General features: G+C 41.6%; 1 long non-coding RNA gene across 1 annotated transcript in view; it reads right to left on the reverse strand.

The window, feature by feature from the left end:
* Positions 1–225: 225 nt before the first annotated feature.
* The window catches only part of LOC123652788, a 31264-nt gene continuing 6149 nt past the window's right edge, over positions 226–25340 (reverse strand). The window contains exons 2-3 of the long non-coding RNA XR_006742279.1: positions 20527–20614; positions 226–519 (exon numbers count right to left, since the gene is read on the reverse strand). This is a non-coding gene — a long non-coding RNA (uncharacterized LOC123652788). The remainder of the gene's footprint in view (positions 520–20526; positions 20615–25340) is intronic.

Genomic DNA, 25340 nt, shown 5'->3' on the forward strand with positions numbered 1-25340 from the left:
TGCTGGAGAATGAACTGCTAAGAGTAGTTATGCAGAGACCGGGTGACTGACAATCTGAGCAGCCCAGGTGAGGGTCAGGGCCATTAGCAGTTCCAATGTAGCAAAGCATAGTGCCCAGGGCCCATGGCACATTTTAGTGGCTGGCAAAAATGTTTAGTTCTAGTTTTTCTTAGAACCAGAATTTTAAAATAAATATAATAATGATGAACATATAAAAATGAATCAAGGATTACATTTGTCTTTATACCAACAAAGTCATAAATCATAATTTCAAATATTTTGCCATGAAGGCAAAAGTGCCTAAGGCCCACTGAAATCATATATGGCTCTGGCCATGAGAGCAGAGGTAGAGTGACCCGGATGAATTCAAGAGATATTGACAAGGTTGGTGGTTGGCTGTGGTGGTTGGGTAACACAGCTGGTTGAATGGTGGTTTTGTGCTGAGATGGGAAATGGAGAAAAGGTTGAATTTGGGTGAATAATGTTGAGTTCAGGTTTTGTTTGAGGGCTCCATGGGAACTGAAAAATACAAATGGACAGTTTGTCTGTTAAACCATGTTGTGCTCAGATTAATAGTTTTATTTCTTTGATCTCTGCAACTAGAACAAAAAACTATTTTCTCTAATAGAAGCTTCTTTTCAAATGGCATTCATATGCTTAAATTTTACTTATCTTGTTTTTATTAAAGTAATCTGAGGTCTGGGAACTGTTTGGAGAGATTTGAAGAAGTAGCATTCTTTTGCTAAAATGCATCAATTCTATTGGCACTGATTACATTTTGCAAGGTGCATGAAACCCGTGCTGATTTAAAAATGGAAAACAAAAACCAGAAACAGTTATCCACCCAGCCCCTCTTTGCACATCAAGGCAATAATACCATGAATGCTGAAGCATAGCAATAAATTATATTAAACAAGCCATGCAATGTACACATTCATCGAAAACAGATTAGCAAATGAAACTCAACAGCTGCAAATGTTCTCAAAGATCAGGCTAGAAGGATGTAAATATCTTTTTGAAGCTCTCCAAAAGAATTTACAATTGAGGTGTTAAAAAAAATTAGGGAGATAATATGCTTTTGATAGTGACTTTAGAAACATCTTAAATATCTGTTGATATCTATAATTCAGGTTTCACAAAAATCTTTGTTTCTTCAATTACATCTGATAATATGAAGCATTTTGTACATAACAGAGACATGGATGTCTTTTGCTCACATAAAGATACTCATGTTTAAAGAAGATATGGCTTTCAACTTAGTCTTTTTGCAATAAAGTAAAACCTGACCCAACATTTTGTAATAAAAGAGCAGTTGAGCCAGATCAGATGATCTACCTCTGAGAAACCCACAAGTCATCATTTTAATAATTTCTTCTTCCCGAAATACCAGCAGAAGCGAGTCTTTTGGAAAATTAACTCTATGCTAAGAACCTTTTTTTCTTTAAACTCTTTCCTGAAAATTATTCATTTTCAGGATCAACCAGAGCCATAAAATGCATATACATTGTGATCTCACCATCTCTTTTCTTCTCTTTGACTCTGATGCCTGGGGTAATGGTCAGACCAAAAACAATTAAGGCGAATGTAGGTCAGTTCACTAGGTGATAAATTTACCCATTCCTTTGGGCCCTCATTCTGAAGTTTCTGAGGTTCACACCATGGCAGGTGCTATTTTAAGCAGACATAAAAGAAAAGCGTCTTCAAAGAATATGACTGCACAGTGCACAGCTTGTAGAGCACATGACAAAAAGGCCTGCAGGAAGGTCCTCAGCTTCAAGAGAAGCCCGCTGTCCTGGAAGCAGCCGGACACTGAGAGGCTCCATCGGGCAGCGTGTTTCTTTTAAGAAGAGGGAGGAGCAAATGTGGGCTGGAAGGGTTCAACTGCTCTGTGGGGAGTTAAGGGCTGGGAGTTAAGGGCTGGATTCCAAGCCCTGGGAGATCACTCAACAGCTCTGTGTATGTGACAAGTATTTCACTTCTCTGGGCCTCAGTTCCCTCTTCTTGAAATGAGGGTGTTAGCTGATCATTTAAGTCCATTCATGGGCTTCTATATAAGCCTGAATGGCCCAAGAATCTGCTGTTAAGCCGAAACCGGTTTGACTGAATGGATAGAGCGTCAGCTTGGGGACTGAAAGGTCCCGAGTTCGATTCCGGTCAAGGGCATGTACCTTGGTTGCGGGCATATCCCCAGGGGGGGTGTGCAAGAGGCAGCTGATCGATGACTCTCTCTCATCGATGTTTCTAGCTCTCTATCTCTCTCCCTTCCTCTCTGTACAAAATCAGTAAAATATATTTTAAAAAAAAGAAAAGAATCTGCTGTTAAGTAATCTATTAAGTGTTTACTTTTTCAGTTAGTTCATCTTGTCTTCTTCCCTAGTGTGGGAGGCAGAATAATGCCCCTCCCCCACAACATGTCCACACCCTCAGCCCTGGGACTTGTGAATACGTTTCCTTAGATGGTAAAATGTCTTTGCAGAGGTAATTAAGCTAAGGATCTTGACCTGGGAGACAGTCCTGGATTATCCTGGTGGGCCCCATGAAATCGCAGGGTCCTTTTAAAAGGTCACGAATGTGAGGGCTTGAGAGAAAAACCTGAAGATGCCATCCTGCTGACTTTGAAGGTGGTGAAGGGGGTCCATGAGCCATGGAATGCAGGTGGCTTCTAAAACCTAGAAAAGGCAAGGAAACAGACTCAGCAGAGTTCAGAGAAAGAAGCTCTGCTGGCCCAGTTTAGATTTCTGACTTACAAAACTATAAAATAACACATTTATGCGATTTCCAGCCACTGAGTTAGTGGTTAATTTGTTATAGCAGCAGTAGAAAACCGATACACCTACACTATAAGAACTTTGGTGCCTATATCTTCCCTCTGGTGTGTGGTCAAGTAGCACTGTAGCAGCTCAGTCAGAGTCAATCCATCCCCAAGGAAAGATTTTCGTTTACAAGAGAAACAGAAAGCACTGCAGAGGATGTGCACTGAGCAATGGAGGCGAAGCAACCTTTCAGGCAGCACTCAGCCAGAGGAGAAATCCTTCTCTTTGCCTAAAGCCATAGGAGTCTATACACAGAAGCAGTAGATTTTCAGTGGAGGGTTTGCATCTGGAGGCTGACCCAGGGGCGGCAGCGGCATCTTCAGGTGGAACCTTGCTTAGATTTGCACAGTGTCAGTAGGAACAGAGAACAAGAGAGATGGAAACACCAACTCGGTGTACTGCAGCAGGAAATATGGACTTGAAGAGATGAATTTCAGAAACTGTAGACAGAGATTGATCTAGTCTGTCAAATGGACAAAGTCTCCAATAATTACCTGTTGATTGGTAATGCTCCTGGGAAACAGAAAGGAAGGTTGGGTGTGTGTATGTGTCCCTGAGCTGGTTTGAGCCACCCAAAGCAGAGGCCCAAGAAAAATGCTAGCCAAGGTGCTCTTCAGGCCTACATGACATAACGCATTAAATGATTCAACAGTATGCCCATAGGCTGTGGCTGTTGAAGGGGCATTTAATGGTGCCACACGGGAACTGCCAGTGCTGTGGCATTCACAGATCTCCCACGTAGAGGACGCTTGAGGTTCCAGCTCTCACAAGGAGGCCTGCATGCCCACCATGCTCTTCCTGGGAAAGCATTTCTAAGAGTACCTGATGCCACAATATCCCAGAGAACATACCCAGAGGTGAAGTTCAACCCAGAGAGCTCAGACTTCCCAGACGGGGGCTGCCAGAGGTTGAAGGTAGAACTTGGCAATGCATATGGGAAGAAAGCAAAGATACCCGGAGAAGTCAATTATTATTGAGTCAATGCTGGAAATGCTTAGTAAAATCCATCAGCAAAGATTATACTTGTTAGGGTGAGACTTAAGGAGACATTGCAGAGCAGGCAATATTACATGAGGCAGGATTGTGTGTGACACTTTGGATTATTCACATCTCTAAGATGACCAGAGGAAGAATGCCAGACTCTATTCTAAATTGCTTAGATTCCATTGGATGTACACTGAGTGGCCAGATTATTATGATCTCTGAACGCATAATAATCTGACCACTCAGTGTATATCCTATATAATAAAAGTCTAATATGAAAAGGCTAATGTATCCTCTATAATAAAAGGCTAATATGAACTCGACCAGGAGTTCAACCAAGAGGCAGGCCAGCCAACCACCCATGTCCCCTTCCCCTGGCCAGGCTGGAGGGGCCCTACTCATGTGTGAATTTATGTACCAGGCCTCTAAAACACACCTGTATGTATGTATGTGCATATATATATATATATATATATATATATATATATATATACACACACACACATATATATATATAGTCTAGTTGTGGAAACCCTTATCCTATTGGGGAGTTTCTGGGAAAGCATTTCTAAGAGTACCTGATGCAACTGGCAGCACCAGTTTCTCACTCTTTTCTAAACCCAGCTGTGCTGCTGCGAGTATCAGCAGCCGTGTAGTGACAGTGAGGTTGTAAGCCAACATTCCAGAAATAGCAAAGAGGAAAGATAAAAAGAGCAGGGTTGATCTTCTACACCAGCTTTGACTGCCTGTCTTCAGACTTACTGCATGAGACAAACTCCCCTTTTCCCTCTTTCTATCTTTTGAGCCACTATTTGTTGCAGTTTCTGTTACATTGTTAATGACAGGACTAAACACACACAGTAGTTGTGGAAACCCTGTGTCCTTATGTGTGTCGGAATGGGCTTAGTTTCTCATCATTTCTTCTCTTCCCTCCCTGCCTCTCTCCTGCCCAACACAGCTTTACATTCAGATTAATTGACCTCTTCTTCATCCCTCAGGATCTTCTGTTCAGTGTGGATACTTTGTCTCCTGCTAACAATATGGAGAGCATGCATGGAGGCAGCCTCAGCCTTACATTTTAATCTCTGATCACTAGAACTAAAAACACACAGAAAGACCATTTAAGTTGAAGATTTAAATGAGCATTCTGCTTTCGTGCAGCAATGTCAAGACAGGCTAAATTCCTTATTGGAGTTGTGTAGATTGCCTGGAATTAGAAGCATTTTACCTAAACATGTTATACATTTGGCTATTAAATATATATCAAGCTGGCTAGGGAGATGGATGGCCTATGGTTCATTCCCCCCAGCCAAAGATGGCCAAAACCACCTGGGAGCTCAATATGCAAATTTAAATAAAGTAGTGTAATACAAAGGATTCTCTCTCTCTCTCCCTCTCTCTCTCTCTCTCTCTCTCTCTCTCTCTCTCTCTCTCTCTCTCTCTCTCTCTCTCTCTCTCTCTCTCTCTCTCCCCCAGACTAGTGATTGAACCTAATTTAAGTGTGCATGGGTTCATGAAACACATTCAGGCGATATTTGATGACAGGCTTTAGAGGAGGCTTTTCGGGGCAGCAGAGAGAGTGCTGGGGTCAGGCAGCCCAATTTTATTTCTGATTTTGCCACTACCCAGGTGGGTGGCTGTGGTTGGGTCCCTGAATCTTCTGGACCCCACCTTCCTTCCCTGAAGCACTGGGCATCGAACAGGATGTCTTTCTGGCCTCTATAGGTTTGACATTCTGTGACTCCAAGTATCCTGCAACCATTACACCTTTCCATAATTTTTTTTTCCAGAGAGGAAGAGAGAGGGATAGAGAGTTAGAAACATTGATGAGAGAGAATCATTGATCAGCTGCCTCCTGCACACCCCCTCTGGGGATGTGCCTGCAACCAAGGTGCATGCCCTTGCCCGGAATCGAACCAGGGACCTTTCAGTCCGCAGGCCGATGCTCTAACCACTGAGCCAAACCAGTTTCGGCCCTTTCCATAAATTTTTAAAGAAATAGTAACAAAAACACTGGCTTTTCATGTAATAAAAATTAATCTCCTTAATTCATACCAGTTACAATGATATATTCAGAATGTACTATTGGGAAGATTTTAAAATATTATATGAAGAAATAGAAGAGACTTTGTTTATAACTTTGTGGGTAGGGGTAGCCTCCTGAAAGGGATACAGAAAACCAAACCACAAAGTCAACAGACACAAATTTAACAATATCAAAGTAAAAACTTCCACATTACAAGACATAGCCTGTAGACTGGAGGACTGTATTTGCATATGTGAAATAGACAACAGATTGGCAACCAGAGTATATGTGGGAGTTGATATCTACAAATCAATTTCTGTTACAGGGCTCACCACATTGATTTTTCTCTCAGGCGTCACAATTTTTCACTTATTATTTCCAATGTCTGAAAGAGGTTGCAATGATATCAATATTGGAAGTTGAAGTCTTCTCAAGTTAATGAAACTTTAGTTTCTCCAAGTGCAAAAAGTGGGTCAAATATATGTCAATTCACAGAAGAGGAAATAAAAATAACCAATAATCATATAAAAATAAGCTCCAATCATTCTTTTTAAAAATATATTTTTATTGATTTCAGAGAATAAGAGAGAGGGAGTGAGAGATAGAAACATCAATGATGAGAGAGAATCATTGATTGGATGCTTCCTGCACGCTCCACACTGGGGATCGAGCCTGCAACCCAGGCTTGTGCTCTTGACAGGAACCGAACTTGGGACCTTTCAGTCTGCAGGCCGATGCTCTACCACTGAGCCAAACCATCCAGAGGCCAATCATTCTTACTTGGGGACATTGAGATAAAAACTAGATCACACATTTCACACTGTGGTGACTTTAAAGGCAGGTGGTGAATGAACACCATGCAAGGTTGTGTTATTACTGGTTCATTGGTACTACTGTTTTGGAGCATAATTTGTTAGTAACTACAAACTAAAATCTTGGCTGTGCATTTCTTTTTTTTCACTTTGCTTTCTTGTGGCCTCAAATGCACAGACCTGAATTAATCATAATCTTGTTTATGACACTTTCAATATTGGTTCCATGTATTCCTCATTCATCCAGAATCAAATCCAGGACCCTTCAATCTGCTGGCTGATGCTCAATCCACTGAGCCAAACCAGCTAGGGCAAAATTTCAGTGTTTTTAAAAACTAATAATAAAAGGTACAACACTGTATAAAAAGAGTTGTAAAAAAGAAAAAGAAAAGACCTTTTCCATCTTTTCCAAGATGTATTAACATATAACCACTACCAGGTTAAGCCCAGAGAGAATCCAGTTTCATGGCTATATATTTATAGAATTATTTTCATTTTAAAATTGTTTCCCAAATAGTTTAAGAAGCCACTGTGGGAGGCTTTTAAATTAGTGAAAAGAAAAGAACTCATGCCCCAGTGAAATTTTTATTAATCAGGAGTTACTGTTGAGAATTTGGAAGAGCTTATATGAGATTTATAATGGAAGTAAATTTTGAAATATTCACATGAGGGCTCCATTAGAACATTTGAAAAGGCTTGAAAAGACAGGTTAAAAATAATTCCAAAAGAAGAAGAAAAGAAAGAGAGAGAAAGAGAGAAAGTAATTACCAGATAGAGAGACTCTTTATATGGTGGGGGATAGAACAGGCAGGCATTAACCTGGCAGGTGAGAAACCCCATTGATGGTAATTGGGGAAATGAGGGCTCAGCATGGTAATTATTCAGCTCTTCCATTCTTCTATGGAAATAAATGCTTTATTGAACTGGTTTCATGAGAATCTGTTAAATTTCTTGGAAGAGTTGATGATTCAAGAGGGTTTTGTGACTACAAAACAATTATAAACAATTTCCTGAGGAAAGAGGTTTGGAAGACATTTTAAAAAATTGATGCCAATTTAGCTACAAGTGTGGAAAGTGATCAGGACTTGAATGGGTGTTACCAGTGGCACTGTGCTTCCTGTGGCTTCTAATGTCACATCTTGGCAGGCTTGAGATCTGAGTTCCACCATGGGAAACTAGAAACCATCCCCCCTCCCTAAAAGGTTGAATACCACAATATAATTCTAAGAATGTTGCAAACAATATAATATTGTATCAGGATTTACAGAAGGAAATACACACACACACACACACACACACACACACACACACACAAGGAAAATCAAGCTAAGTGACCTACATTTCCTTTCCTAATGGATATTCATTTGAAGAAAGACAAGCTTATGTTATTACTGCAAGTTTAACAACTTTGTGCTTTGGAGACCAACATCAGAAGACAGTGAGATCTCATGTGATGGTGAGGAACATAAAGTCCTTTTAGTACAGAGCTTAGTACAGTGAATACAGTCAGCCTTCTACTTCCGCAGGTTCCACATCTACAGACTCACCCAACCTCGGCTAGAAAATATTTGGGGGGGGGGGGGAGTTACATTTTTGCTGATGTGCACTACGTAATTAGGCCTATGATGGTTGCATCTGTGCTAAACTTATACACACTTTTTTCTCTTAATCTTGTTCTCTAAACAATACAGTATAACAACTATTTATATATGATTTATATGTATTAGGTCTTTTAAGTTATCTAGAGTTGACTAAAAGTACTGTGTATGGGAAGATGCAAATATCACACCATCCTATATAATAAAAGCCCAGCGACTGAAACAGCAGAATGACCAGAGACCAGAATGGCTATGGTCCCTTGTCCTGGCTGTCCCTGTCCCCCCAGCAGGAACTCTTACCCCAATCAGGGGCATGGCTGGCCTGCAAACTGCCCACGATGCCTCATCTCAGCCAGCTTCAGCCCCTGGGGAGACCCTTACCCTGATACGGGGCCCCCATCAGGGCAGGCCGGCTAGCCCCCACCCATGCACCAGGCCTCTCTCCTATATAATAAAAGGGTAATGTGAAAATTGACCCTAATGGCAGCACAACCAGAACGACTGCTTGACCAGTCACTATGAGGCACACTGACCACCTTTTGTTCTCTTTCCCTGATGGCAAACAGGGAACTGGGGTGGGTGGTGGTGGGGGCATCGAGCCAGTTGTGGGCAGCTGGGGAAATGGCCATGATTGCAAGCCAGGCCTAGGGACTGTACCTGCACACGAATTTTATGTGCCTGGCCTCTAGTTTTATATAAGGGACTTGAGCATCTTCGAATTTTGGTATGAGGAGTGTTCCTGGAACTAATCTCTCATGAATATTGGGGGATGACTGTACACAGCCTGTAGAGAATGGACCAAACAGTTTTGGAAAAGAGTAACATTGCTGGATTAGATTTGTCTAATTTTTTTTTAATTTTTAATATACTTTTATTGCTTTCAGAGAGGAAGGGAGAGGGAGAGAGAGATAGAAACATCAATGATGAGAGAGAATCATTGATCAGCTGCCTCCTACATGCCCCACACTGGGGATTGAGACTGCTGATTTCTAAATATTTTAAATAAATAATTGTGATTCCACAAGATCTTTGGGCTAGGTCATGCTATAATATTTTCATCCTGGAGGTAGAACATGGATTATCTCATCAATTTTTTACAATGCTGCCTGAATTATAAGCATCTGTAATTTGGCTTATGTTTTTAAAAGTCTATTCCTAATTTTCTTTTATCAAGAAAACAGCTATATGCACATTTGTATTTATATCAGCATTTTCTTGCCTAGTTCTTTCAGTGGTATGATATTATTGTCTGCGTGTGTGTGTGTGTGTGTGTGTGTGTGTGTGTGTGTGTATGACATCATGTCCAGTTGGAGAGTGATGAATTGGGTGTCACTTTGAAGCAGTCACAGTGTATCATGTTCATAGTTTGCATTAAGTGGCCAGTTAATTAAATAACCTCTGTCTTTTACTGCAAAAAATCTTGAGCTTTATTAAGTTAGAAAATTTACAACCAATAGCATAATCAATAAAGCATTAACAAACATGTCACCCTCGACAAACCTTTCATATTGATTTTCACATTCTTACAAAGCCTGCCTGTAGCCTGAAATAAAATCACCACCACTGCTACTGATGTAACCACATTAGCCAATTAGACCATTGCACAGGACAGTTGTGAACTTTTGCAGTTACTGCTGGCTCTGATTATCTGGAAGTGCCTACTTATAGATGCTTTTGAAATGGTTTCAATGTCCACAGAAAAAGACAGATGTAATAGCCAGTGTGTCATTTGAAACTTCATTCAGAGGTAACTAAGATTGAAGAAAGAATTGGGGCTTTTTTTTCTTGCTCATCCAAATAACAGCTTTGATTTCAGCCTTAGTTGTCTGAATTTTTCAGGAGGCTATCATTATTTCAGCCTGAAATAAGCAAATGACAGCTTTATGTCTCTATATATGCAGAGATGACCATTTTGTGGATTAAGTATTAGGGAGTTGGTTTAAGAGACACTGAAAATGGGTGGTCCCTATGCCAACCAGTGAGAGCCACCCATGCATTCCTGAAGATCCATCAGGGAAAGTCTACAGTGTTCTATGAAAAGAGAATTTCTAGCTTGGACTTACCATTCTGAGGTTGGAAGTTGCCTGGGAAGATTTAGGAAAGCATTTTGTCTGTGACTCTCCTACAACCTTATTCAAAGATATGGGGTGCCCTGTGGAGGTTATGCTGACCTCCCTGGAAGGAGGGGGACCCACAGGAGGAGAGGCAGCTGGGATTTGGGCCCCTCACATGTACACTCAAGGGTCCTCTCCTTTGTCCTGATTCTGCAAATGCATCTCGGGCAGATAGAGGAAAGGCTGCCTCATCCCCACAGTTCAGTTTCCCATTTAGGGAAACCCTTACTGGTGGATCATTTACTTGAAGAATGTACATAACTTGTCTCATGAAACTTACTTCTTGAATTCCAAAGTTGAAGCCTTCCAAAGTCACAAATACATTTATTCATTCACTCCTTCCTTCCTTTATTCATTCAACAAAACATGCTATGTACCTACCACATGTCGAGATGCTTACATCTTTATGAACAACCTTACAAAATGTTTTAGCCCATTTGAAAACTAAAACAGTTAGAAGGAACTTCTGTTATTTCAGCTTTTTGAAGTCAAGGTGGGGTGTCTGGTGGAGATAACAGCAATCTGCTTGGGCGAGTCTGGAGAACTGCTGCTAGAAGGTCGTCAGCAGGCCCAGAGGGCCACTCCGGGAAATGTGGCCTCTTTCTTCCCAAAGCTCTCTCCCTGAGCCTTTGGAGGCCCTGTCTCAAAGGCTTCCCTGTACGACAAATGTCTGATGCCTGAGGTCCAGTCTCTCCTGTGCCCTTTTGAGAATAGTTATTTGTTTGAAGACTGTAAGTTCACTGCTGGGGGGAAGGAACAATAAATTTTGTAGATTAAAATGACTCTGTGGGATCCCTTTACTTAATCTTTAATCCTGGTAGGACTTAATGCTGTTTTCCTCAACTCTCCCCTTTTCAATGGTAATCACGGTCAACAGAATTGTAGGGCCCTTTAATAACAATGGTTATTGAGAGGGAGATACTTCATTAAAAATTACTTAGGTTGGAAATTGGAAAGCAAGGGGCTTCTCCCAAGCAAGTCTTTATAGAGAAAATTCTGGAACAGAAGCTTCCCAAAGAACTGAAATGAGACAAAAACTATATTTGTTACGTGTCACATGTTGTTTTAAGTTGATTCTATAGGCTGTAATGGGCTGAATGGTGGTCCAAGATATCTCCATGTCCTAAAACTAAATGCGATCTTGCTAGGAAAGTCTGTCTTTGCAGATATACTTCAGTTAAAGACCTCAAGATGGGATCCTCCTGGATTACCCAGGGATACCTAAATCCAATTACAAGTATATTTGTAAGAGACAGAAGGCACAGGGAGAGAAGACAAGGCCACATGAAGACAGAGGCAGAGATTGAAGTGATGCAGCCACTAGCCAAGGAACTCCTGCAGCCACAAGAAGCTGAAGAAGTGAGGATGAATTCTCCTCTGGACACTTCAGAGGGAGCAGGACATTCTGACACCTTGATTTTGGATTTGTGGCATCTAGAAATATGAAAGAATCAGTTTTTATTGCTTTAAATCACAGTTTGGGGTAATTTGTTTCAGCAGCCCTAGTAAAATAATACATGTATTAAATTCACTCCTCAGAACCACCTTATAGATGAGAAACACGAGACACAAGGACAGTAAGTGACCTAGGCAAGGTTTCTCTGCTCATAAATGGTGGCGCTGGGATTAGAACCTGGGTCTACAGTCTTTGTGCAGTATCACTGCATCAGGCTTCCTCGGCTACCCAGACAGAACATCTGCCTTCCGTGGGCTCCTCCAGCTTCCAAGTAGACCTATATTTTTAATGCTAAATTCAGAGGACATAGACATCGAAGAAAAGAAGAAAAGAGTATGCTGAAAGTGTCCATTGTCCCACCTCCCATGGGAACTATTGTTTATGTGTAATTTTCATTCCCCCAAACATCTTTTAATCCATGGGTTGCAAGCCCCTAGATTGTGATATATCTTTCTACAGCCTGACTTTTTTTTTTTTTTTTTTTTTTTCTGGAACCTATTGCAAACATTTTCAAATATCAAAAACCAGTTCTAAAAAGTGACTTTTAATGGCTGCATTTATACCTTGTCACCTGAATGAGCCTTGATTTGGCTGCCCATTCTCTTATTGTTGATGATCTATGTTGTTTTTTCTTTCTTCTCTCTCCTTCTCCCACTCTCTCCTATTATTGATGCTGAACATTCTTGTACCTACATATCTGTGCAGTTGTCTGATTAATTCTTTATGGAATATTCTAGAAATGGAAATGTTGGTTCAAAGTAGAAGCACATTTGAAAACATTTTTAGTGCATTTAGCATAGTTTCCTTTTATCCTAAGCCAGCCCTGAAGTCAGGAATTGTTCTTCAAGCATGAACGTCAATATTGTATCTTCTAAGAAGCCTTTCTTTTCTTAAAAATATTGTATATTTGTATTGGTTTCAGAGTGGAAGGGAGTGGGGGAGAGAGAGATAGAAACATCAATGATGAGAGAGAATCATTGATTGGCTGCCTCCTGCACTTGGGGACGGAGCCTGCAACCCATGCATGTGCCCTTGACTGGAATGAAACCAGGACCCTTCAGTCCATAGGCCGATGCTCTATCCACAGAGCCAAAACAGCCAGGGCATCTAAGAAGCCTTTCTTGACACTCCATCTTGCCTGCCCAGCACCCTGGTTTCTTCTTCTCAGCAGTTAAGACATATTCTTGTGATTACCTTGAACTAGTAGAGAGCATCAAGCTTCCTGAGCATGCATCTGAGTCTGTCTGTCCATGGTTCTCAAAAATGTATGTTAAATGAATGAATAAAAAAGAGTCCTAACAGCCTTTCTAGCTCATTGTTTGTTGAATGACTAAGAAGCATCAACTAAAATAACTCAGTCATGTAAACAAAAAAGAGGGAGAGAATTTCTAATAACTTTTTAGGCCTCTTCATATGTACAGTTTTTAAGTAGGCCTAGGAATAAACAGAAAATTATAGTATCTGTGGCAATTAATGCACTCAAGTTATGAGCCCTGTTATCAAGTTTAGCTCATGCATTCTCTTCCTTAAAGCAAGTGGTGGCCTGCTTTACTTTTTAATGAACCTCTAGAATGTTTGGGAGAAGGATGTAATATTTTAACATGCATGGTCTTCATTCTCAGTGCCCAGCGGCCACCTCTGAAGGCCCTTCTCTCAATAATGCAGAGAGAGGCCTGGAGCCTGCAAGCTGGTTGTGGGTTCTGAACTTGGAAATCCATTTGGGAAAAACAGACCCTGTGCTCTCTGGGATGTGCCTCTGCCAAAGGCAGCAGAATGACCCACAGAGAGCACTGAGGCCCCTTCCTCTCTGGTGTTCAAAGGGTGTCAGTGAATACTCTGCAAGAATAGCTAAAAGAAATGCCAGAGAATAGGGACTTGGGAGTAGAAGGAAAAAGCTGAATTTCAAAATACAAGGAATTTCATATGTCCTGGTGTTTGTTGAAAACGATGGCAAAACCCTCAGGAGCACCAAGATGGCCCTTTTCTATGCCACTGTATTAAAGAGGGAAGTTCTTTTATTTGATTTGATTACTACCTTTTGCATTGCTCTGTCTCAACTGTGAACATTATGCTGTTCAGATGCACAAAGCATGTTAGCTGGTAATGTGGAAAGGTGGGTATATATATACTAGCAGTGTTGTGCACAAATCCATGTGCCAGTAGCTCTCTGTGGGGCCTGGCTGCTCTGTGCCCACTGCCCAGAGGCTCTCTGTGGCCCAGAAGCCCATTCGTGGCCAGGTGCGATGGGGTGATGTCTTACATGTTTTGTGCCTTGGCTTGGCCAGAGGCCCATCTTGCTGTGGCGATGAAGCAAGAATTCTACCAGGCTGCTCAAGCTGCCTGCTCTCAGCGGCACACCCACCCCCCTGGAACAGAGGGACTCTGGCTGGGCTGAGAGGAATGGGCACCACCATCTTGTGGCTATGGGTGCAGCCATCTTTATGACAAAGTGATGGTTAATTTGCATATAATTCTTTTATTAGATAGGATATATAATCCTCATCTGTGAATATTTTTCCCATTGATTTTTAGAGAGAGTGGAAAGGAGCAAGAAAGAGACATTGAACTGAGAGAGAAACATTGATTGATTGCCTTCCAAATGAGCCCCAACCTTGAGGCTGGAGTTTGAACCTACAACTGAGGTACATACCTTTGACCAAGAATCAAACTCTCGACACTGGGGTCAGAGGGCTGATGCTCTAACCACTAAGAAAAACCAGCTAGGGCAGGTGAGTATTCTTTTTTTTTTTTTATGGCTCTTCACCAGGGATGACAAATATATGACACAAACATTGCCACTGCCCATGCTGTGTCACTATACTTTTTGTCACTATTCTCTCTCTAAATCTGCCCCAGCTTCCAGGGCCTCACACCCAGGGCTATTGGGAGTACCACTCCAGGAGGCACAGGTTGTGCTGGATCTAGGGAATTGTGTTTCCCATCCTGGGAATAATAGAATGTAACAGCCTGCATTGTGCATGGGACATAGTAGGCACAAAATAAACACTGCTGGATGAACCCAGACATGACCTGTGAATCCTTCTCAACATACCACTTCAAATAGCCACTGCACAGAGATTGGTTTGGAATGCAAGGCGAACCTATTTGCTATTCCCACTTTAAGGAAGCAGAGTAAGAGGCTGCCAGTACGGAACATATTTAATCATCTTTGCACAAGTGTGTGTTGGGTACATGCATAATGTGTATGCAAATACAGTTTGCTTAGAACATGCAATTCTCGTTTTTCCTTCCCAATCACTCCCTCCCTAAATATACAACTTCATGAAAACTGCACCTGTGACTGCTTATTGGAATGGGAAGGAGTCCAACGTATGTTCTCAAATTTATAACATTTGCCTGTGAATTTTTAAATCGCAGTTCCTGTCATAAACTATGGTGCCTGGCAGAAAGGAACAAAATATTTATATCTGGGCCTAACAACGTTTTCATTGGCTCCCACAACCTGCGTTTGGTTTCATCCACATTTGTGGACATTGCCCTGTTCTCTCTTCCTCCCAGGTTCGCTTTCTTCCTGTTCCTTCCCACTGCCCCAGCTCATCAGACTGAGAGAACGAGGAGACATGATCCATACGAAAGCAGAACTTGACAAAATCCATTATTTGTTAACATTCCCATGAAAATCAACTGTGAAAGTAGCCCCAGAAAGGAAGACAGAATTTGCACATTTTATTTTTGTCTTCTGGGTCCGTCAATGTTGCTCAGTTTCCTGACAGGAGAGGACATGCACCGATTTACTTGCCATGAAACATTTGGAAAACAATTTCACAATAGATATCTTTTCAATTCCATTTCGCATTTTCCTTTTCTGAAAAACAGCACTCATTTAGAGATGTGCCATTCCTAGTCAATCATATAAAACATTTATGTAAAACATTGTCTTTCCTTCTCAGGAATTCTTCCCTTTACACACCCTCATCACCCAGGGGCTTAGTTGAAAAGTTCCTAAACTGATTGGGTTCCATCATTTCCAGAAGCTCATACTGAGTTTACAGGTCTGATAGCATGATTGTCTATCCCTGAGTCTGTGGCCTCTTTTGCTAAAGAGCAGGAGTTACATTCTTAACTTTGCCTGAAAGAAAACAGTACAGGCAATAGAAGGGAAGAAAACTATTTGGCATAGATTGACTGTGATTTGGTTTAGTTAGGACCATGGTACTGGGTTATTAAGAGAGCCTCAAGTAGATAAAATTTGGCCCTAAATTTTGTTGTGATGTTAAGAGTACCATATGGGAAATGCAAAACACCCTTCATTTATTACAGTTTTGGAACATTTTAAAACAAATTCATAGTCTTTAAACACTATTAGAATTGACAAGATTTTTCTGGTGAAAGATTGGATAAAAGCAAGGGCTTGAAGTTTCCTATCAGTTCAGACAACCTTCAGTAGCAGTTGATAATATGAATTAAATGAATCAAAATGGGGAAAAAGCTAATGACCCACTTGGGGACAAAAAATAGCTCCTTAATGAAAGAAAAGGAGTTAGGAAATTTATGGAACATCGACTGATGTGCCCTTTGGAAATCATAAATTTGCCAAATACCCGTATGCAATTATTAGTTGGAGTCGAATTATCACCAAATCTGACTCTGGGGATGTGGTGGGAAGGATCTAGAAGACCGAAACTCTTGCTCAGTCTTTGAAGGCGAAGTGGCTTTTGCTGCACATGAGCAGCATGAGCTGGGGGCTGGATAGAGTCTGAGTCAACTTCAGGTTGATTTTCTCAACTTTTGTTAGTGCTCATTGAGTGTTGGCTTTGCCTTTCTGTCTAGTGTTCAGACATTGGACTCTTGAGAGCACTAATCCTCCAGTTAGGCTTTCTGGGAAGGTTCTTGCTCAAGTAAAGCATGAATTTTCCAAGACAATTTGATTGGAAGTTGGTCTGGATAGAGAAGCTTGCTTTACCAATGGGTACAAATGAAGCTTGGAGTATTATGGTACGTGGCTCAGGGAGAGGATTCAGGTAGGCCATCCTCACCTTAGCAGAGGACTGGGAAACTGTCTCCAAGGCAGCTGAGTATGGCTCTTTCATTACATCCCTGTAATGACCTTCCCACCACCAGTGTAAGGATTGGGTCATGGCAAGTGGCATGTACAGTTCATGAGAATGAAGCCCTTTTCCACCTTGTCTCTCCAGCATCCCCAGGGTCCTGAAAGTCCAATAGGCTGTCAAATGTTGGAAAGAGCACAGGTTCTGGTGAGCCAGCCCCTGCTTCACCATCTGTGGGCAAAGTCCCTGGATCCACCACTTACATTTATAAAACTTCAAATTGTTTGTTTCATAAAACGAAATTATAATAGTTACCTTAGAGCAGTAAGCCTAACTGGAGGATTACTGCTCTCAAGAGTCCAATGTCTGAACACTTGGAGGACTACACAATACAAATAGGTAAAATGCTTATTGTAGTCTCTCTATAAATGTTCACTATTTTCATCATTATGTATAAAATGAGTGACTAATAATAGTTCTTAAGCTATAATTGTTTCAGTGACACATAAAAAATGAATCTCTACTATGTGCTTGGCACTGTCCTGAGTGTTTAGAGGGATATTGTAACTCTCCTGATTTAATAAATGGAAAGAAGGAATTTAAAGGGACAATAACAAGGACTGTGGCTCAGAGAAGAAACCACATAGTCTGTAATCACCACGTGGGGCTGAGAGAAGACACCGGCCATGCAACTTTCTCTCTGACAGGCTCCAGGCTCTCGGTCCTCAGCCAGGCGACCAGCCTCCCTAGACCTTGGGACTGCAGAAGGAGACTCCCATGAGCTGCTACAGCTCGTGCTAACCAAGAATTTATGGAAGATTTTATTGCTATTTCCAACTGAGAACTTTTCTTCAATCATTTATGGAAAACATAAAAGCCAGTGGGAATCAAATAGGATAAAACAAGGTTGGAACCACTCTTCCAGATGCTGCACACAGCTGTTTTTTGCTTAAGCAATGGGAGCAAGAATGGAGGATATTCATTTGCTAGTTGGGTCAGAAACAGCACACTGTAAAATCTCTCCTTCATAATTCATCTCATCTCAAATAAAATGTGAGGTCAAATTTCAGACCCTCAACCTTTTTGTCAGTCTTCCTCTTTTTATCTCATGGGACTGCTATGAAAAATAGTAAGGATTCTATTCCATAAAGGGGGGAAAAAAAAAAAAGAAAAAAAAAAAAACCACAACAAAAATACATGGAATGCACTGGGGGTGGCCTGACGTGCCAAATCTCAGATGGCTCTTTCCTCCGACTGCGATTGGTAGAGCCAGAGGAGTCTTAACCCTGGGAACAAAGGGAAAAGTGGGAACAATCCTGATCTTAAAGTGCATGATTCATGGGCAGGCTGAAAGTTTCTCTTGAAGTTGATGGCCATCCTTTGAACTTCTATTGCCCCTGTCACCAAGGGGCTTAGGGGTGTTTGAGAAGATGCAGCCAGCCAGATTGCTCTTCTCTCTTCCTGACCTATATAGATAGAAGCCTCTCTGGGGACTCAGTATGGAGAAGGCATCTGTCCATCCCACATGGGCTGGCTCTGAGAGTCCAGAAGAACACGATTCTCACTGCCATCAGTAGAACTTTCTTACGCTGCTTGAGTCCATGTGTAACTGCAGACAGGACCACAGGTGATACCAGATTGGCACAATCACACAAGTAGTATTCTAGCGTGCTGGTCCTAACACAAAGCCCTTTCCTCCTTTGGGGAAATACCCTGGATTGGCCCAGAGAGAGTTGAGGCCCCCGCCCGAAGTGTGGTAGAGTAGTGTGGGCATAGTCTCCTGGTAGGGAGCTGTATTGGCTGATTCCAGGGATCTGTGCCTCCTGAAAGCAGAGGAAAGCCTGGGTTTGTACTCTGACTGTCACCATGCCAAAGGGTCTAGAAGAGAGGCCAGTGAGACAGAACAGAAGGATGATTATTTAAAAGATGCAAGCATTTGCTTTTATAGTGGGAGAGGGGAAGCATGGAATTTAAAATACCCTTGAGTCTGCTCATGGGAAAGCATTTAGGGAGTGACGGGGAACATAAAGGAGGCCTGTGGGGGAGGACCAGAGACAATTAGAGCCTTCATTCTTGCTCTTTCTGGGGATTCTTGTGAGCTATGGACAAAGAGGTGCTGGAGAAGAAAAAGCAGGAGTGAGAGAAGTCTGAGACAGAAAGGTGTTTGCAAACTTCAGCATGTACCATAATGAACCGGGTGTATTCATTAAGGAAGGTGACTTATTCAGTGCATTTTCCCAGGGCCCATTGAAGGTGCAGTGCAATAGGTCCAGGGAAGGGGTCGGGAATTTTCATTTTTCAATATTCCCCCTTGTGATCATCCTGTGGGCACTCTGCAGACCACACATTGAGAAGCATTAGATCAGAGTGGGATTTGCTTAGGAGACAAGGGTGCAGAACCAGGAAAGCTACCAGGGGCCCAGAATGAAGGAGGGCAGATGCTGCCAGAGCAGCAGCTTCCAGGTAGCAGGTCTGTGTCTTGTAGCCCAGGTTGCGGAACTCAGCAGGATCTGCAGGGTCCCAGCGTGGACACGAGGACAGTGTGGAATGCGTGGGAGGCTGGCGTGCGGAATGCATGAGAAAGCTGCGCTGGGACTCCTGGCTCCACCAGTGTGCGGATCGTTTAGTGGTTTGCAAATGACTTAACATCCCCCCCAGCCAGAGTTCCCAGGGTAACTCCTCTCCACTCCCACCGCGAGAAACTGTGCTGTCCGACTGGGAGCAGGCAGGGAGCCTGCTGTGCTGGGTGCTCTGGCCAGACCTTACTGGAAGTGACACTGGAGCAGTTACTGCCTAAGAACGAACTGTAATTATTCATTGTAATCCTAACAACAACTAAGGTCATGCATAATTCTTCTCGTGGGCTGCCTTTTGCCTGCAGAGCTCATTTCTCAAACATCTCATTAGTCTTTTAATAGTCCTCCCCACCCCTTACATATTTTTCTTTCCAAAATCAGTTACATGTGAAAAAGGACTATAGTGAGAACTCTAGTTATTTTTCTCCCAGAGGTGGCAATACTCAAGCTTTGGGTGCAGTGCTCCTTCCCCTTTTCTACTTACATATTCAAATCTATTATTATACTGGGATTTGGCCTCCTTATTGAGGTAAAAGTAGCGAAATAAAGGAACACACTTAGAAACTCATAACGTTATACACTTAAGTGCCAGGATAAAGTATATAAGTTATAATTAGATTCTTGATTTTTACTGTGGATAGAGTTCAGAAATACTACCGAAGTTAAAAAGTAAAAGCCCAACATATTACCTCCAGGAAAAAAAAAACAAAAACAACAAAACCACACACACTGAAACCCATGACACAATGCATTGTACTTAGGCATTTACAAGCTTAATTGTTTAATCTTTACACAAACAAAACTGCCTGAGTGGTAGCTAGTTTCTTAAAACCAAGAGAGGCGAGTACTATAAGTGCCCGTAAAACGTGCCTGCTCATCACACTGCGTCCTCTTCTGGTGGGAGCCTCACGGGGCCTCCCCTAACATCAAGCAGGGGCTTAAGTCACTGAGCGGCTCCCAGCTGCTGCTGACATTGCTTCAGAAGCACAGAGCCCTCCTGGCTGCTGCAGATGTAGCTCCGGGCTGGAAAGGAAGTGGGGAGAAATCATTTGCATCAAAAAACACTAGCTGTCTATTCCCATTAGAAAAAACACTTTGTGTTTTAGTGCAAATTATTTTAAAAGGGAAGATAACTTACGGATGCAGAAAGGGTAATCCATAAAGATGTATGCAGTTTTGTTTAGTTGGATGTCCTCAGGGTGAAAGCATCAAGGATAACAAGTGCACTAAATACAAACAGACACAATCATAAAACATGACACCCGTGATTAACATCCCCTTTTCAAGGGTTCTCTGCACTTTGGAGGGACGCTGCCTTGTTAATATCAAGGCCCCTCATTTCCTAGCTTCAGAGGCAGGTTAACACAATTATATCTTTTCTTTCTAGACTGTATTCTCCGAAGGTCGTGAAATTCTGGGGCTTTAATCAGATGAGCAGAGAATCAGAGCTGGGCGGTGGGGGGATTAGCTCAAAGGCTGGGAGCTCAAGCTTTGGAGAGGACGGACCAGGTTTAAAATCCCAGTTGTGATACTTATATACTATCTTCTCTGAAGCCTGGGTGGCTTCATCTGCAATTGGGAAATTGAGTTGTTGAGAGAATTAAATACAACACAACAAAACAAGAAACCCAGAGGTAAAGTGCTTAGTGTAGTGCCTGGGGAAAGGGGAAAAAAAAGGATATTGTGTGTTTTTCTTCCCTTAGAGCCTGATTACAAAAAAGATTTAAGAGTGGAAAATCACTAGTACATGATGGGAAAAGATTTGTATGGTTTCAGGGAAATTGCATAAGATCTCGGTAATTATAGATAGCAAGCGGAAAATGGACCCTCATTACTATCTAAGTTTGTGGATGACACAATTGTTCGTTGCCAAGGCTTAGGTACATCTGCTTCATTTATATGAGAATAACAGTTAACAGTACCAAGCACTTACTTGGTGCCAGGTACCATTCTAAATGTTTTATATGCCTTGTTCCATTCATTCCTCAGGTCATCTTCATGACTAGGTACTAATATTATCCCCATTGCACAGGTCAGGAAACATAGACACAGAGAAGTTAAGTCATTTGTCCAAGGTCACACAGCTAGTAAATAGTGGGACCATCATTTAAATTCAGGCACTTATCACAATCTATCCTCTCAGCCATTGAGCTGTGTGCTTTGTTTATTTATTTTTAAATCCCTCAGTATTATGCACAGTGCTCTATATCTAATGGGCATCGAATCTTTACTCAATGACTATTTAAACTACAGCCCGAGGGCCACATGCGGCCCGCAGAGGAGTCTGATCCGGCCCGCCAGGTTTTTTGGGCAGTGAGCGCAGCCGAGGTGTTACAGTAGGAATTAGTAGTTCATATAGTCCGGCCCTCCAGCTCTCTGAGGGACCGTGATCTGGCCCCCACTTTAAAAAGTTTGAGGACGCCTGATTTAAAGGATCAAACATTTTCTTTTAAAGTGGGGCAGACTGAAAGGGCTGGCTCGTTTCTGTTGGACTTCAGGGGAAAAGGCCAGGAAACTGTGTAGCCAGAGGACAGATGGCATCCTATCAAAGACCAGTGGATAACACTGTTCATGCAGCCCCGTGGGCAGGGAGCAAGTACTGCACACTAGATTTAATTATTCAATTCAGACCCAGACAAGTATTAGCAACAAATGCATGCAGTTGAAGAACTACCCTCAACACAGTACTACAGAATGACCTAGAAAGTTAAGATCAATGTAAAATGATCATGGTTAACATCTTGTAAAATTATCATGGTTCAGTGGAAAGATCACAGGGCTTGGGTCTCACTAGACCACATGTGTCAAACACAAGGCCCGTGGGCCAAATCCGTCCCGCCAGGCCTTGCAATGTGGCCCGCACCGCGCTGTCATCACTGCACTCCGCTGCGTTTCCATCACAATGACAGTTTATGACTGTTCAGTAAACCATTCGGCCCGCGATTTAGGCTGGATTTTAGATTTTGGCCCCTTCTCTGATTGAGTTCGACACCCCTACACCAGACCTAAATCAGATACCTAACTCCAACTCTTAACTGCTATGTGGTTACATTATTTAGCCTCTCTGAGCCTTCGTTCACCCAATTTGCAAAGGGGTGTGTGTAAAAAAAATAGTACTTGCTCCCAGCTTTATCACATGAGATAAAAATATATGAAGCTGATGTGTTAGTAATAAAATACTGAATATGCATTATTAAAGTAACACTAACAACTGTAACACATAACCCCTGTGTATCTATAGTGTAATGCCATAGAAACCTTTTTCCAAAATGGGACATCTTAATCTTCAAGTAACTCCACTCTGTGTGAAAATGTAGAGACCCAAACTCCATGTAATGGCTCCTCCATCTCCACAGGTTTGCTGAGGAAGGAAAAATGTGGAGGAGCTCCTGTGGGAATTTTTATGGACCAGGAAGTGGCTCTATCCATGGCCACACCTAAGTGTAAGGGATGCTTGGAAATTTAGTCTAGCAATGTATCCAGGAACAAAAGGAAATGATTTTGGTGATTGGCTAGAAATTCCAACCTCCATCTTTCCACAGGGCTGCTATGAGATTACATGAGTTAAAGCATAGGAGAGGGTTTTGTTAATCATAAAACATTGTAGAAATATTAGTATAGCTGATTGCTTATGTAGATGTGGAACCACAGGAAAATTCCAAACAATGAAATTTCAAGCTCTCATCCATTTTTTTTTTTTTTTTTTAAATACCACTACCAAGAACAGTTTGCTAAGGCACATGGTATGTGGTGATTTTCCCACCAGAAGAGCAACCTCATGGTGATTCAGTGTGGGCAGTAATGGGCAGATCAAAAATTACTGTAGAGCGCATTTAATCTTGTGCAAAGAGCCCAGATCTCAGAGAGCAATGCTGCACATTACCTACTGTGCAGCAGACTCATCAGATAAAGAGGTTGAGAGGAATCTGAAAAAGAAAAGCAGAGCAAGGGTCAACCAATGACACAGATAGTTCTTTGCGAAAGAGCTGTTGCCCCTGCCTCCCCCCTGCTCCTTCCCTTCCATTTAGAAATGCCATAACAACACCATCTGAGGATAAATGCCACTCCATTGTGCAATCAATAAGGATTTCCTGATGAAGAAAAATTTCATATATTTTTTATTATGCCATACATTTTTATTTGTGTAGGTCATTTTTGAAGGAAGTGAGTATGCACTGAATATCCAAATTTTCTAGGAAAGAATTGAAAAATGACATATTCATTTTGTTTCCATCACTAAATAATGTGTTATTTTTTGTTTTAAGGTAAACCCAGATGTATTCAATGGATATAGAATGATAATAGATTTTTAATATATTCTGTGGTGAATTCAAATGGCATGTGTATATTATATAAAGAGTTTTCTAAGGCATATCTTTTTTGGCACCTTTATTTCTTACCATTTTTTTGTTTCTCAGATTATGTGCCATTTTAAACCTGGGAAATATATTTTTTTAATTATTGTACTCTTTGGAGCCAATAGGTCTAAATTCTGGAAGTAAAGTTGATGTAGGGGTAGGTTATTAGAAAGGCCTTTTGTGACTACTTGACCTAATATACTACACCGGCTTGTCTCTCTGCCTCACTGCATTGTTTCCTTCTTAGCCTCACATATATTCATGTTTATTGAATGCCTGTACCCACTAGAATGTAAGCTCTACAAGGGCATGAATTTAGGATGTTTATTCTTGGGTGCTTGGCTCCTGGAATTGTGCCTGGAACCTGGCAGATGCCCATTAATATTGGCTAAAATATAAGCATACATGAAAATTAGGTAGGACATTCTGGATCAATGATCTTTTGCTGTATATATTTTTCACTCTTAATTTCAGGAATTTTTTTATGTTTTAAGAAAATAGAGGTATTCCTTGGAATCTACACCGAAATACTGGTAATTTTAGGTAGGGAAGGAAAAATGACTTTTATAAGGATCTATGTTTGTAGTTAGTACTGACCCATAATTGTTCATAATCAAAGCGTATGCACATCTGCTTTATTTATCTAAGAGCAATAGTTCGCAGTTATCTAGCACTTACTAGGACTTGGTGCCAGGTGCTATTCTAAGCACTTTATCTGTGTTGTTCCATTTAATTCTCACAACATTTTCATTAAGTAGTATCTCAGGAAAATGACTCAGCCCTGTCCCGCCACCTGCATTTATGTTATTGCAAATAAAGCTTCCAGATGTCTCCCCCTGCCATGGGTGGGCAGCTCCCCTCTGCTTTCTCTCTCCAGATTCAGCCAGTTTAAGAGCCACACCATCTTTCCCCTTAGCTCGGACAGAATGAAGCATGGGAAACAGGAGGGGGAATGTGTGCAGGGACAAGTAAACTCACCAGCTTCCAAGGAGTAAATATTTCTCACAGGAAAGGGGCACTGTGATCTTGGGTAGGGAGTGGAAAAAGTTAGGAGAAGAATTTAAAAAACATTCAGTGCTTTATGTTATTTAAAGTTTTCCCTTTTGTTATCATGGGCCAGTAGATAAATAAATACATACATAAACTATAACACAGGGTAAATAACTTGCCATTTAAAAAACATTTGCTAACAATTCCTCTTAGAGAGAGAATTGCTCTGGAAATGCCTTTTTTGGGGTCAGTGTTTCTATCCTACAGGAATAGACAGAAATAAAGATTAGGGGAAGAGTTCACTGCTTTGAGGAGAAAAGTTGGAGAAGGAGGAGAGAAGGAAAACCCACCAAGATGGCTGGACTTAAGAAAGTGAGGGCCAAAAAGGTCCCATGGTAGTTGTGGTAGCGAGCCTTCAAGATGGTCCCCTAACAATCCCTTCTTCCTGGGGTTCACACCCAGTATTCACACGATGTGACTGTCCCCAACACTGTGCCACAGCTGGTCTGTGTGATTAAATATTGAATAGAATATGGCAGGAGTGATGCTGTATCACTTACAAGGTTAGGCTGTGAAAGACTACAATTTCTGTCTTGGACTTCAG

This window comes from Pipistrellus kuhlii, unplaced genomic scaffold (genome assembly GCF_014108245.1).
Source record: "Pipistrellus kuhlii isolate mPipKuh1 unplaced genomic scaffold, mPipKuh1.p scaffold_m20_p_2, whole genome shotgun sequence".
In the NCBI taxonomy this organism is placed as follows: domain Eukaryota; kingdom Metazoa; phylum Chordata; class Mammalia; order Chiroptera; family Vespertilionidae; genus Pipistrellus; species Pipistrellus kuhlii.